The following is a 13,696-nucleotide window of genomic DNA, read 5'->3' as shown; positions in this document are numbered from 1 at the left end:
GCTATTTTTTGGTTGCAGCCGTCATTGTTGTTTGGCGGGTCCGGGCTGGGGATTTGAATCCGCCACCTTAGGTGTACGTGGCTGGCGCCTTAGCTGGTTGAGCTATAGGCGCCGAGCCCAGTTGTAGTTTCTTTCTTGGAAGTGTGTGTCATTTGAATGTAATGTCAACAAAAATTCTTCCTTGCAATCTCTCGATGCCTCTACCTTAAAGCATCTTCATGAATTGCCTGTCTCTCTTCTTTCTCTTTTCCTACTACCGCCTTTTGCCTCCGATGATTTGGGGTTTCCAAGAGAGGTTGGATAGATGGGTTCTGGACCATTGATTCTGCACTCCTTGTCCTACTACACTTTTCATGCTGTGCCTTTGTTGTGACTCCAGGATATCCAATTTAACCCCAGGTTTGCTGTGGTATCGAGTGATTCCACAAAACTTTCCCCAGTGTGATTCTAAGTGATCTGGATCCTCATGGAACACTAACCGGTACAAAATCTGTCTTACATTTGACAGTTTGGGGGTAATTAGAGATGACATCAGTTTCCTTCCACTTCTGGGTGCCTCAGAAAACCTGTCCTCCATCCTGAGAATTCTGGTGAACTGAACTCTGGTTTGCATGTCATCTCCTTAGAACCTGCCACCTCAGTACACTAGGAATGGTGACAAAATGCTGGGACATTCTGGAGTTCTGTGTGTCTGTGCCCTGAATGAAATATATATGTCCTGTTCTAATTGAAGTTATGCAGCTTGTTTGAACAAAGCTCAGAAATCAATGGAAATCTAGAACCAGAGTTGTCAAAGTGTCTTTAATCAACTGTGAAGTAAACTTTACTTTTTCTGGCAGTTGGCATAGCTTGAGCCAAGCCATCCTGCATTCTCATATGACAGCTAAAGCCATCCTCGCTGTGTCTAGAAAAGCAAAGTAGGTTTTCACGCCTAATGAAAGATTCAGGTAGGATTCCACAGCATGTCATGGGACTTACACTTTTTAAAAAATCCGTGAAATATATGTCACTTAATAAAAATTAGCATTTATGCTCAAAATGTAATTTAAGGCTTGTAAGGACATAGGGCACACCTCCTGGGTGCAGGACACAACTACAGCAGGAACTTTACCTAACAAATGCAAGCATTGTAACCTAATCGTCTGTACTCTCATATTGATCTGAAATAAAAATATATCTATACAATTTAAGGCATAAAGTCCACCCATGGTAAGTTTACCAATATTATGACCTTTCAAACTGGAAATGTCAAATGAAAGAAGTTAAAATCATTTTTGATTGTAGCTAGAGATTTGGCGAGCTTTACTCCATGTCTTGATAAATCACCCAAACACTGAACTGCATTTGTGTTTGACTCAGACAGAACTAGAATTAATAAGGTAATGTCATCCAAAAGTGTATATTATTAATTGTTAATGAAATGACATTTTTTCCCGGTTGGAGACATTTAATATCCTTGAATAATTGTGAATAGTGATATATTAGGCAGTAAATGCTATTGCCTTATCATATCTTATAAGGGGCCACCTACATACAAAATGGGCATCTTTTCCCATTATTTCTTTCTGTTTTCCTCTCTGGAGTTGTCAACTTCTGTCCAAAGTAATGGAACAAACAGGTGTCATAGTAACTCCTTTGTACCTGCTGGTACAAGGTTATATATCCATTAAATTGATCATACAATAAATTTGTGGGAAATTTTCCAACCACTATTAAGAGAGGTAGTGGACTTTATTAGTTAACAGCTATCTTAGTTTGGGTTCCCCCCAAAGTAAACCCTGAGACAAGAATTTAGGTGCAGGTAATTTATAGAGAAATTGATCCCAGGAAGTACTGAGGGAGAGTTACCAACCTAAGATAGGGAAGGGCAAAAGGCCAATAAAGGGTAAATTAATGATCAGATTACCTCTATAGGCAACTGAGGCTCCACCTTGCTGGGGACCCTCTGAGTGACTTGTGGGACATACCTCAGAATCATCTGAGTGAGGGGCAAGGAAGCTGGGGTCTTTGTTTCCTAATTCCTGTTATCCTTGGCTGAGTATCGCTTCTATGAGGTTAAACCCCATGCAAAGGCCAAACAGATACCAGTGGCCACAGAAGGTCTTTTTTATAGAGATACACAAGAAGCTTGTGGACATGTAAGAAGACTGTCTGCAGATGAACTCCCAGTGTGCCTAGGGCATGTGGGTGGGATTCTGGTGTTAGGAAGGAGACCTTAAGAGCTGTCCAGAAGCTGCATCCCCATAGCAAGCACACTGCTCTTTCTGTCTTGGATAAGAATGTATGCTTATTTGGGTAGGCTAATAAAGATTACAGGGTTGCTAAACTTCCTCCAAGCTATCTCCATTAGGCTACCAATGTACTTACCTTATAGCAATTCTATAAGGCAGTTCTTTGTAATTTTTCAAGGTAAAAACGCTTGTATGGCACATCTGGTAGCCTCACTCCCCTGCTTGAAGCTCATTGCTTTCAGGAGAAAGATCAATATCTTTAACACAAAATAAGAGACTCTGTAAAGCCTGGTCCCTCAAACCTTTTTTCCAACTTTGTTCCTCCTCTTTTCTGTGTAAGTTCCTTGTATATACTATTGATCTATCTGCCACAGGACCTTTGCATATGTTGTCCCTCCTGGAACTCTCCTTAGCCCTCACTTCTACCTTGCTGTCCCCCATTCTTCCTAGATGGTAGAGAACTGATTTCCAGGTGCCTTATACTTTAGCTTTCCAATACAAAAGTCATTCTCAGGCTAGGCAGTGAAAACACAGACCCGAAGACTTCTTAGGATAGAGAAAGAAGTAGTCTCATACTTTCCTGTAGGACTAAGAGCAAACCACAAATTAATATTCTGTTGTAACTACCGTGTCAAATGTTAGTTCTATAATCTTAATTGTTATTCATTCATTTTTAACATTGTTTAATGCTTCATATTCCTCTTACCTTTATAAGACATTACTTCCCCTCAATGAAGAATGTCACAGTCACTGGATCTTTGGCCATGGACCTTTTCTGAGTACATCTCAATCAACAAAATGATTTGATAATATCTGCTATTCTTTTAATCCATCCAGAACTGTGCTAACAAATTCTCTGAACAAAACCCCCAAACACTGAGGAAAACCGGAGACATGACGGAGGAACACATTAATGGGATTTTTGTGTGTTGAAAAGACACTCCCAGGAGCCTCACAGTGTGACTTCACGGCAAGCTTCCTGTTTTCTAAAACTCAGTAGGCAATAATGAGCTGTGTGATTTTTAAAACATATGTAAACACTGATGATAACATTGAGGAATATCCATGTTATCCCACAGGCAGAACTTCATCACAGGTCTCCTTTCTCTGAAAAGGCGAAAGGTAAATATGGAACAAGAGAACAGTTACGATTCTATCCTTTCACTTATTGAGAATAAGAAATATTTTCCCCTCAAATCAAGTTTTAATGACTTAAAAGAAACCAAAGTTCATGAGAAAGAATATATGAATAGCCCAGTCTCTGTAATCTGAATGGATCTCTATGTAGTAAGTCATCGCATTAGTTTTCAGGCAGAGTAGTGAAATAGAGCTCCACACAGAAATCTTACAGATATTTTTTTGCTATAGTCATTCTTAGACCAAACGTAGCGGCTATATACACACTCAAGGAGTAAGCAGACTTTTTTTTTTTTTTTTGAAACAGAGCCTCAAGCTGAGCCCCTGGGTAGAGTGCCCTGGCTTCACTGCTCACAGCAACCTCCAACTCCTGGGCTCAAGCGAGTCTCCTGCCTCAGCCTCCAAGTAGCTGGGACCACAGGCACCCGCCACAACGCCTGGCTATTTTTTGGTTGCAGCTATCATTGTTTTTTGGCGGGCCCAGGCTGGATTCGAACCCGCCACCTTAGGTGTATGTGGCTGATGCCCTAGCCACTTAAGCCACAGGCGCCAAGCCCAGTAAGCGGACTTTAACTAGAGATCCTATCTGGTAATCTGCAGATTGTAATTAAGTTTTTCCAGGACACAGAAGAGGGAAGGAGGCAGCGGTACTGTCAAGCTGCCAACAATGACCTTAGTCCTGTCTGTAAGCCAACATTCTCATACTGCCATATGATATGTCACCAAGTACCCAGAAATTTTGCATGATTAGCATGGGAATTTGCTTCCCTGGCTGGATGGGGTATTTTCACACCCCTGGCAGTAAAATGTTAGATTTGGGAATCACCCTTCCTTTCCCCCTTCTGAAGAAGGGTACTCAGAGGCTAGGTTTGTGCCACGTGAGCTGCCTTCTAGCCATACCTGACTGCATTAGAGGTGGCCACTTGATCTAAAATGGTTTTAATCATATTCCTTCTCTCATGATTTGGAATTGGGATTAAAAATCTGCTTTCTCTTAGAAAGAGGAGATATTAAACTTGGATATTCTGAGATGACCGCCTTTGCCCATTATATGGCTACAGATTGCAACTTTATAAAAAAATTTTAGTGAATTGAAAGGATCCAAATGGTTGACTATTTGCAGGCTTGAAAATTATCTAGGAAGAAAGAAGAGTGAAGCAAAAACGCCTGAAAAAAAATTGAGGGGAGTGGAAGGGAGAGTTCTGCAGGTTTTGACCCGGCTGCCTTCCTGCCCTAGGAGTCTGTGAATCACTATTGCATTTTTATAATAAATTCCTACTTTTTAACTTACATGACACTTGAAACCAGAGTCCCAACTGGTAGATATAAGCAAGCATCCAACCAATGGTAAATATTTGTAAGGAGATAAGAGATTAGTGTTTTTCGGTCCTTGTAGGGAAGTGTTTGTATTTTAAGTAGAAAATAAAATCAGAATCTTTGAAATGTTGTTATTACTGGCAGTGATGGAATTAGAAATGTTCTGTGACTTTTGAAAAGCCTTCAGATTCAGATGGATTCACACTTTCTTAGGAGTAATGTCTCTCAAGGTTGGGACGAACAACAAACTTTTGTTACTGCTTGGGAAATCATTGGGTTTTGGTGGGCAAATGGACCCCAATTCTGCCTGTTTCCAGTGCTGTCACTGGTGGTCAAGACAATGGGCTTTAATCTGCATAAACACACCCTAGCTCTCCTGCAGTGTGACTGCCTAGTTGTTGGGACTTGGTGTCTTTTGAGGTAGCCCACCAAAGAGAGCTCTGCTTGGGTCTTCCCAAACCTGTATCATTGGGTTTGTGCTTGGGTGAAATATATTGTGCTATAGTTCAATGTCTGGGCATAGATAGAGTAAGCTTTTGCTGAGTCCAACCCATGGGAAACATTTGTCTTTTCATGTGTCTACTTTTCTGCTTCTCAAAGACATGAGAACAAAAGTCATCCATGGGTCTTATCTTCGATTCACTCATTCTTTCAGTAAATGGGTAAATGTGTACTGAGCACCTTCAAGAGGGCAGTCAGTGCCAGGTGTTGAGACCAGCTGCTCCATGTTAGTCTGAGGCTAACAAAGCCATGTTAGCCTCTCCCATTCTGCCATCCAGAAAGACTACACTAGGGGTACCCCAGGCCATCTCTCTTTGACTTCTTCCACTCTACCTTCTCTTCACCTTTCTTTGTTTCTCAACAACTACCTCCTCTCCCTAATTTTATCTCCATCACTTGATTTGTCTTTTCTTGGCATCTTAGCTTTGGTAATTGGTACTTACATAGGCCACACGTCCAGAGCTCTGACCTCTAACATCATAAACTAGAAGTAGACTGTAAGTTCTTTGATGTCAGGGATGTATTTTTTCATTGTTGTATCCACAGAGTGCAGCAATGTACCTGCTATATGGCAGCACTCAGTCAACGCTGCTAAATGAAAAAAAATGAACATGAGTATGTGACACACTTTAATTAGTAGGACTATGTTAATGCTAAGTCTCTCACAGCCTCACTCCCGGTGAATACGCTCCACAAAAGCTCACTAGCTTTAGAGGAAAAAGACAGACCAGAGGATGGGGATAAAGGGCCGGCCTGGATTCTCCTTTCTGTGCCATCCACACCTGAGCCACTCCAATGTTATTTTCACTGCAATCCTTTGAAAACTGCTATTGTTTTGTTCCCCAACATAAATAAATAGTTCATCACCATTGTCACTTTCTTTCTAGGCATCATGACATTTCATCTTCTTTGGCACAATACCTTGGTTTCTCCTTATGGCTCTAATTTTTTGGTTTTTAGTAACAAGACCATATTTTCCAATCTTAGTGTCCTTAGAAATGACATTGTTCCTTCAAGCCAGATTATCCTCCCAGTTTTTTTCTGGCCTTAGGCACCAGTACTCCTTGCAGTGATAGGACCTATATAGCCCAGACTGCTAAATGGCTATCCATAAAATCTACAGGAATCTGTCCAACTCATATTGACTAAGTCACTGAGATGACTTGTATCTCATGACTGTAAACCAATTACCATATTCAACATTCATTTACCTATCCTATTCTAGAATTTTTCTCCTAGAAACTCACAAGTATTTTAAACCCTGCATTTATATTTTGACATGTTCATCCCACCTGTCTCTTATCAACCCACAGTGTATTTTAGGAAGAATTTTTCTGCCACAGCTCCCATCTTAGAAGACAATAACCTACAAACTGGAGCTAGGTTTTAACATGTTCATTCTCTTTGGTGTGATGTGTGGGCAGGCTATGGTGACATTAAATGGGCTAGAGACAGACAGACAGGCTCTAAACAAATTTCTGTATTCTTAAGGAAATTATTCTAAAAACTAAAGAGCTTGTGTAACTAGATTTGTGTATGGGTAGTTAGAAAACTAGACATTTAGAAATTTCAAAGAAAAGCTGATAAAATCATTAAGTGACATTCTCTCATGCAAATGAGAAAAATGCAAGCTCAGAGAAGTTGAGTGAGTTGTTGGGACCATGTAGATTATGCAAAAGTCAGAAATAATTATGTTTTCTCCTGTAGTGGTTGAGCACCTAGTGGTCCACTCACACTCAGAAATCTTGGGGCTGCTATAGTTGTAAGGTATAACTATTGCTTCTATTGAACCCAAAGACCTCTTTCCTTTCTGTGAGCTTTCTACAGTTCAGCCTAGAACAGTGAGAATGGCATATCAAAAACTGGACTGGCATTAGAGCTATGCAAAAGGGTATTGTAAAGATAGGTTAAATCCAGCCTATAGTACAGCCAGTCATGGAGAAGGGCTTCTTTAATGCTTTTGAAAGAGAAAGATGGCGGCAACAACAGAAGCAAAAAGAACAAGGGTAAACAGAAGTGTCAGCAGTTAGTATCATTTAAGCATAAACAACAAGGCTTGGCATGGAAAAAAATGAAAAGAGAAATGTGAAAAAATAGCTAGAATTCTCTGTGTTTTTTAAATTGCATGCAGCCCCAACAAGAAAATAATTGTAAACATCAACAAGAATCCCTACTAGCAGGGCCTAAACCCAGAAACACTATTGTTTCTGTACTGAGAAGTCTGAAGGGAAATGTCAGGGGCTTGGTGAGCAGCTCAGCAATGTCAGCAATGACTCAGACTCTCCTTCTTCATCCCCTCCCTCTGCCACACGGTGACTTTTCACCCTCATGGTTACCACCTGAAGTCACAAGATGGCTGCCAAGTGCTCCAAGCATCTTTTCACCTGACAGGATTTAAGCAATAAGAAAGAAACAGCACTATGCCAGCTAGCTTTCCTTTTACAACAATCTTTTTATAAGGAGGAAATATGTGTCCCAGAATCCCTTAGTGGCCTTTCCCTTCCATCTAATTGGCCAGCTGTGTCACATGACTGTCCTTAGCTTAAAGAAAGTGGGGACCATGATTATGGGGCAGAGAGAACTGAGATTCCCTAATGGGCTTAGATTTATAATCATTCATCCATTGGAGCTAGAGGAAGGGCCTACCTTCTTCAAGATCAACAGGTTTTCTTTTACAAAACAGGATTCTCTTAATAGGGAAAACTGAGATGTTGGGTAGAATACAATAAGTGAGTCTACAAATTGTGAAGTATTTGCTTTCTTAAGAAATATAGGCCAGGGTGGTGGCTCATGCCTGTAACCCCAGCACTCTGGGAGGCTGAGGTGGGAGGAGTGCTTGAGCTCAGGAGTTTGAGATCAGTCTGAGCAAGAGCAAGATCTCCATTTCTACTAAAAATAGGAAAAATTAGCAGAAAGGTGGTGGCAGGCACCTGTTGTCCTTGATGCTCTGCAGGCTGAGGCAAGAGGATCGCTTGAGCCCGGGAGTTTGAGGTTGCTAGGATGACTCAATGGCACTCTGGCCTGGAGCAACAGAGTGAGACTTTGTCTCAAAAAAAGAAAAAGAAATGTAATTTATGGTTTATTGTCTTTAGACAAAATATCTTACTACTTTTAGACAACATGTCTCTCCAAAGCCTCATAGTTTGGGAGCAGAAATTGAGCCTCCATTTCCTTCAAGAGAATCTTTCTTCTTGCTGTTCCAGTCTTTGTGAAACGAGATCTGAGATCTTTATTGTGTATATTTCCTTTGACTCCAAGTATTTCAGTTAGAATTAGATTTGGTGGAATAAGTAGACCCAAAATGAAGTAAAAAGAGCAGCTTATTTCTCCTGGTTAAAGTGCAGAGGTAGATAGTTCTGAGCTTGTATGGTGGCTCTATCCACAAAGTCCTCAGAATAGACTCCTATGTGTTGCTTTCCCATAAGGCTCTGAAGGTTGAATTTAGATCCAAAATGGCTATTCTAGAAGTAGCCCCCACACCTGCATTCCAGTCAATAGGAGGGAGGAAGATAGAAGACAAACTGTCCCATCTGTTTTTCAAGGATGGTTGTCACAACTTGTCACATAATATTAACACTTCCTCCTCTAGTCATTAGCCAGCACTTAGTCACAGGGCATGACTAGCTGCAAGGAAGACTGAAAAACACTGTTTTTCTTCTGGGTGACCATGAGCCTAGTTAAAATAAAAATATTCTATTACTTAAAATTTGAGGGTTCTATTCCTATGAAAAAAAGCAACCGGATATTGAGGAACAGCCAGCAGCCTCATTCATTCTCTCCTCTATTGAATTTAGTTCATCTGAGCCATGTCAGAAATTCTTTTGAAATTGAATTCAATGTACCAAATGTCAGTGAAGATATGAAAAGATTTCATGGAGCTGATAGCATCAGAGAGAAAAATAGTCATTAATGAAAATTATACCCTAAATCAGGCTACACATACTCCAATTATGCCAGACCTTAGGGATATATCTCTGCTGGTGGCGTGAATATGAGTTAAGTTTGAGAACTAGAAGGCTCTACTTTTTCAGGAGCTATGGAATGAATACAAGATGTTGATTCTTGTCAACTTCGACTTCTTAAGGTGTTGATTTTGCATATATAAAAACACATTTAAATTGACATTATACTTTACTTACATCAGTGATTTTTAACAATAAAAGTATTTTATAGAGCATATCTCACCATGTCGATTTAATGCTATGATCCATTTTATACAACATATACACTGGTATATAACATTTATATTACTTTCTCACTTTTCCTGCTTCATTAAAATTATTTTCACTGGAAATCAATTTCAGTTCTTTCACATGTAAACTTCACATTCAGTATTATTTTTTCTCTTCTCCTTATAAATTACAGTCATTAGGGTTTCTGACATTACAAGCTTTCTTTTGTGGTTAATTAACCAAGATGATTTTTTTTTTCTGTTCAAACTTTGTAGATCTAAATCTTGTCAAGATTTGTTTTTTCCATCATTTTTCAATAAAGAATAGATTTTATCATGTCTGTTTTTGTCAATTTTTCCAATTTTCAATGTTACCAAATCAGCAGTTTTTTAGTCATATAATACATATAACCAAACTGTGTCCAGTTTTAGCCACTGTTAATTACATTTTACATTGATTATTTCTATCAAGTCCACACTTCCTACTCAATCCCTTCATCATACCTTTGGCTTTAAAATAGCCAAGCAAAAATAAAAACACACACAAACAAAACCCCCCAAATTCCAGGCAACTGTTCTGATATGCTTAGTGGTTATATAAAACAGAATTTCATAAATGGAACAGATCTTAGGGATCACTTTACAAGTGAGAAAACTGATGCTCTCCAAGAAAGATGATGAAGGCTTGAGCAAGTGCAAGAGTTAGGAAGGAAGATGGAGCTGATGGGCAGATGTGATACTTACTGTTTGGACTGTGGGATGAAGGAGAGGAATAAGTCTGAGAAGTCTGAGATGATTCTGGATTTCAGGTTTGGGTAACTAGGTGGAATTAACAGAAGCAGAGAACACATCAAGTCAGGGTTAGGGATGAGAGTAGGGCTAGTTTTTCAAATGCCAACTAGACATCTAAGTGGGCATTGGAATAAAAATTTTTTTTAAAGTTTTGGAAGGAGAAATAGCTTCAGGAGTTGTCAGCTTACAAACTTACAGATGGTAGTCACAAGAGAATAGACAAAGTCACTACCTTGTTAAAATATACATCAAGGAGAAGGTGTAGCCTGCAGGCCTCATATGGCTAGCAGATGTGCGTTTTCTTTTTTTGTCCAAAACAAAAGTTTATTAAAATTTGAATTAGTAACCAACATTTAAAATTTGGGAGATTTCATATATCAATTTCTCTTTTAAAATGAGAGGTTCCCGCATCACTGAGCCAGCATTTCTGGTTGGCAAAAATGAACTACTGCTGAATAGTAACCATGAGTTCCAGGTCTCCATGGTTTCTATTCATAGGCTTCACTCCTTAGGTTAACTGTCTAGCTGTGGCAGGCTTTTTGGTTTACAGCCTCTGGTGTAGCATGAGAAGACCAATAGAAGGCAGAGTTAAGGAAAAGGGAAGAAAGAGTTAAGCAAAGAGTTAAGGGAAAAAAGGCCAGTGATGTAAAATGGGAAGAGATAGTCAGGTAAGAGAAGACCCTAGAAAGCTTGGTAAAAAAAAGAAGCAAAGGATCAGGTTTGAAAGGAGGGGGGAACAGATCCTGTTTTAGCTGTATTATCCAGCTATTTGCGTAGGCCCAAAATTTAGGAGTCATTTTTGACACTTTTCTTTTACTTATCACCCTCATTTAATCCATCTCCAAGTCCGTACATTCACCTCAAAATTATTCTTTACATGTGTCCATTTTTATCGCTTCTTTTTTTTAGAGACAAGAGTCTCACTTTATTGCCCTTGGTAGAGTGCTGTGAAGTCACAGCTCACAGCAATCTCCAACTCCTGGGCTTAGGAGATTCTCCTGCCTCAGCCTCCAGAGGAGCTGGGACTACAGGCGCCATCTATCATTATGAAAGCAACTTTTTGCGTCCTTTCCTACCTCCCAAAAGTTCCTTATATGCACCGCAGCCAGCAAGGGGATTTTATAAAACTAGATTCTGTCATTTGTTGTTTAAAACTCTTCACTGGATGGCAGCACCCACCACATACACTGAAGCTGGCGGGTTGGAATCCGGCCGGGCCAGCTAAAGCAACAATAACAACTGCAACACAAAAATTGCCGGGCCTGTGGTGGGTGCCCGTAGTCCCAGGTACTTGGGAGGCTGAGGCAAGTGAATCGATTAAGCCCAAGAGTTTGAGATTGCTGCGAGCTGTGACGCCACAGCACTCTACCCAGGGTGATAACTTGAGACTCTGTCTCAAAAAAACAAAAAACAAAAAACAACTCTTCACTGGCTTCCAATTATACTTTAAATAAAATCCATGCTCCTTACAGTGGCCCAGAACAGTTCTGTGTGGTGGGATCTCTCCTTGTCTCGTTGTTTGTATCCTCTGTTCTGCCCATAACCTTTCTTCTTCCAGGGAAACACATCCTGACCACCACCACCACCCCCCGCCCCCCACCCCCGCCCAGGTTTCCCAATTTTTCTCACATGTAGATCCTTTTCCTGGCTGCTCTTCACCCAGATCTTCGCAGAGCTGGCTTCTTCTCAGTTCAGTGAGCCTCTCCTGAGGACACTTCCTTGGCATCTCAAACAAAAAAGGGAGACCCATCTTCCTTTAGTTTCTCTGAAACTTACTCTTTTCGTTTCACACACTTACCTCTACAAATGCACATACAAACACAATTTGTCGAGTTATTCAACATTTGCTTAACTAGAAAGTAATTTCCATGAGTGGCAGCACAGAGTCTGTCTCGCTCACCACTATCTCCCCAGATTCTGTAGGAATGCTTGCTTGGCACGCACTAGGACCTTAATAGACTGGTGGGATGCATGAACAAGTGAACAACAGGCGTATGCAACAGGGGAGGCAGTAAACTATGGAATATAAAGTGCACATTTCTATTTTAATAAAATTTTTTCTTAAGTGCCCAAGAGATTTTGTAATTGGGAGTAACTGAGTACCAGGCCAAAAACCCTAGGAGCCTTAAACCAAACACGCTCCACAAGCGCAGTTAGGCAGATAGCGGCTCCGCGCCTGCGCAGACCTGCCTCGGATGGCCCAGCCCTTTTCTCAAGGGGGCGGGCTTCTTAGGAAGGAGGACCCGGCTGACTGAAGTCCCCGGCGCGCATGGATGACGTTGTGCGGCGCGTGCCCCGGTAGCCCGTAGTAACCCGGAGTCTGCGGAAGTGGAGCCCGGCTGGCAGGCTGCTGAGACAGGTAACCTGTTTGCTCCCTGTTGTGTCCCTGCCTTCCTCTCCTCCAGCGTCCGGATAGCGGCGGGGACAGCAGCAATCCGTTCTGAAGGCGATGGGGAGCCCACCCCTATCTTCACCTTTGCTCGATGAGTGGGGATGCCCGTTGCCTTCTCAGTTTTCTCAGACTCCGGGGCTGAAACCTATCTTGGGGATTGGGCTGAGTGGCCACATCCCACCAATTCTACTGTCGAGTCAGCAGTGGGCTCTGTCTTTCTTTTCCTTTCCTCAGCTGCACAGACCCTTCAGCCTTTACTTGCTGCCCCCTTCCTCTTTTCCCTCCAGGCCCTCCTCACCTTTCCCTCTCTCCCAGCTCTACAGGGCTCATCTCCAGCCTTGTTTAAGTAGACAGAAGAGTTTCCAATTCTGTTCATTTCTACTTGCAGTGAAACCCATCCACCTCCCTTTCCCCCAGAATCCTTACTGAGAGAACCAAGTTTTGAGTTTTGCTGACCCTATAGAACATTCGTTGCCCGCAGTGTGGAGTTTTGCTCGTTAACGACTGTATTTGGAGGGGGAGGATAGAGGGGGCGGTGCTGGTGCAGTCATATGAACATCTATTGTGATAATAAATCACCCACATGGGATCCAATCAAATGTCCAGATGCTTCTTGCCGCCGGATTTTTGAGCTATAATGACAAATACCCTTGCCTTCAAAATAAATAATAAACAGAACTTGTTAGGAATGTTTAGATTGTAAAAAGAAAAAACTCCCAAACAATAGAGTTTATTTGTTCATGAAGAAATGAGTTATTATAAAACAAACCAAAATAGATGATGAATGTATGGGATTAGAAGAAGAATTCTGAAATTCTTGATGTGTTGTTGGTTTGGTTTTGTATTTTTTTAAACTTTTAGTCTTTCATTTTTGAATAAAGTATATTGTATAATACTTTATGTAACTTTGGGAAGCCTACTAATGACTTGATAATTGGGAAGATTTGATTTTTCCAATACAGTATTTGGGTAAGATGACCAGATGTTCCGCTTTTGGCGGGGCAGTCCCAATTCTTAACAATTTGTCCCACGTTCCGCGTAGTTTTAAAAAAAGTCCCGATTTTTGGAAAGAATGCAGGCCAAGCTAGGGAAGGGCGGGACAACGGGAAGGGAATATATGGTTTTTGGCTGCTGAAAAGGTTAATGTAACTCCAT

At 41.0% G+C, this 13,696-nt stretch overlaps 1 protein-coding gene across 1 annotated transcript in view; it reads left to right on the top strand.

Annotated features, from left to right (window-relative positions):
• The first annotated feature begins 12,424 nt into the window (after positions 1–12,424).
• CUNH9orf3 (chromosome unknown C9orf3 homolog) overlaps positions 12,425–13,696 on the top strand; it is a 384,867-nt gene continuing 383,595 nt past the window's right edge. The window contains exon 1 of the mRNA XM_012814094.2: positions 12,425–12,508. The gene's annotated coding sequence lies outside the window, so the exon portion shown is untranslated. The remainder of the gene's footprint in view (positions 12,509–13,696) is intronic.

This window comes from Otolemur garnettii, unplaced genomic scaffold (genome assembly GCF_000181295.1).
Source record: "Otolemur garnettii isolate 467f Iridium unplaced genomic scaffold, OtoGar3 scaffold00006, whole genome shotgun sequence".
Classification (NCBI taxonomy): Eukaryota; Metazoa; Chordata; class Mammalia; order Primates; family Galagidae; genus Otolemur; species Otolemur garnettii.
This window is presented reverse-complemented; position numbering and strand designations above follow the sequence as displayed.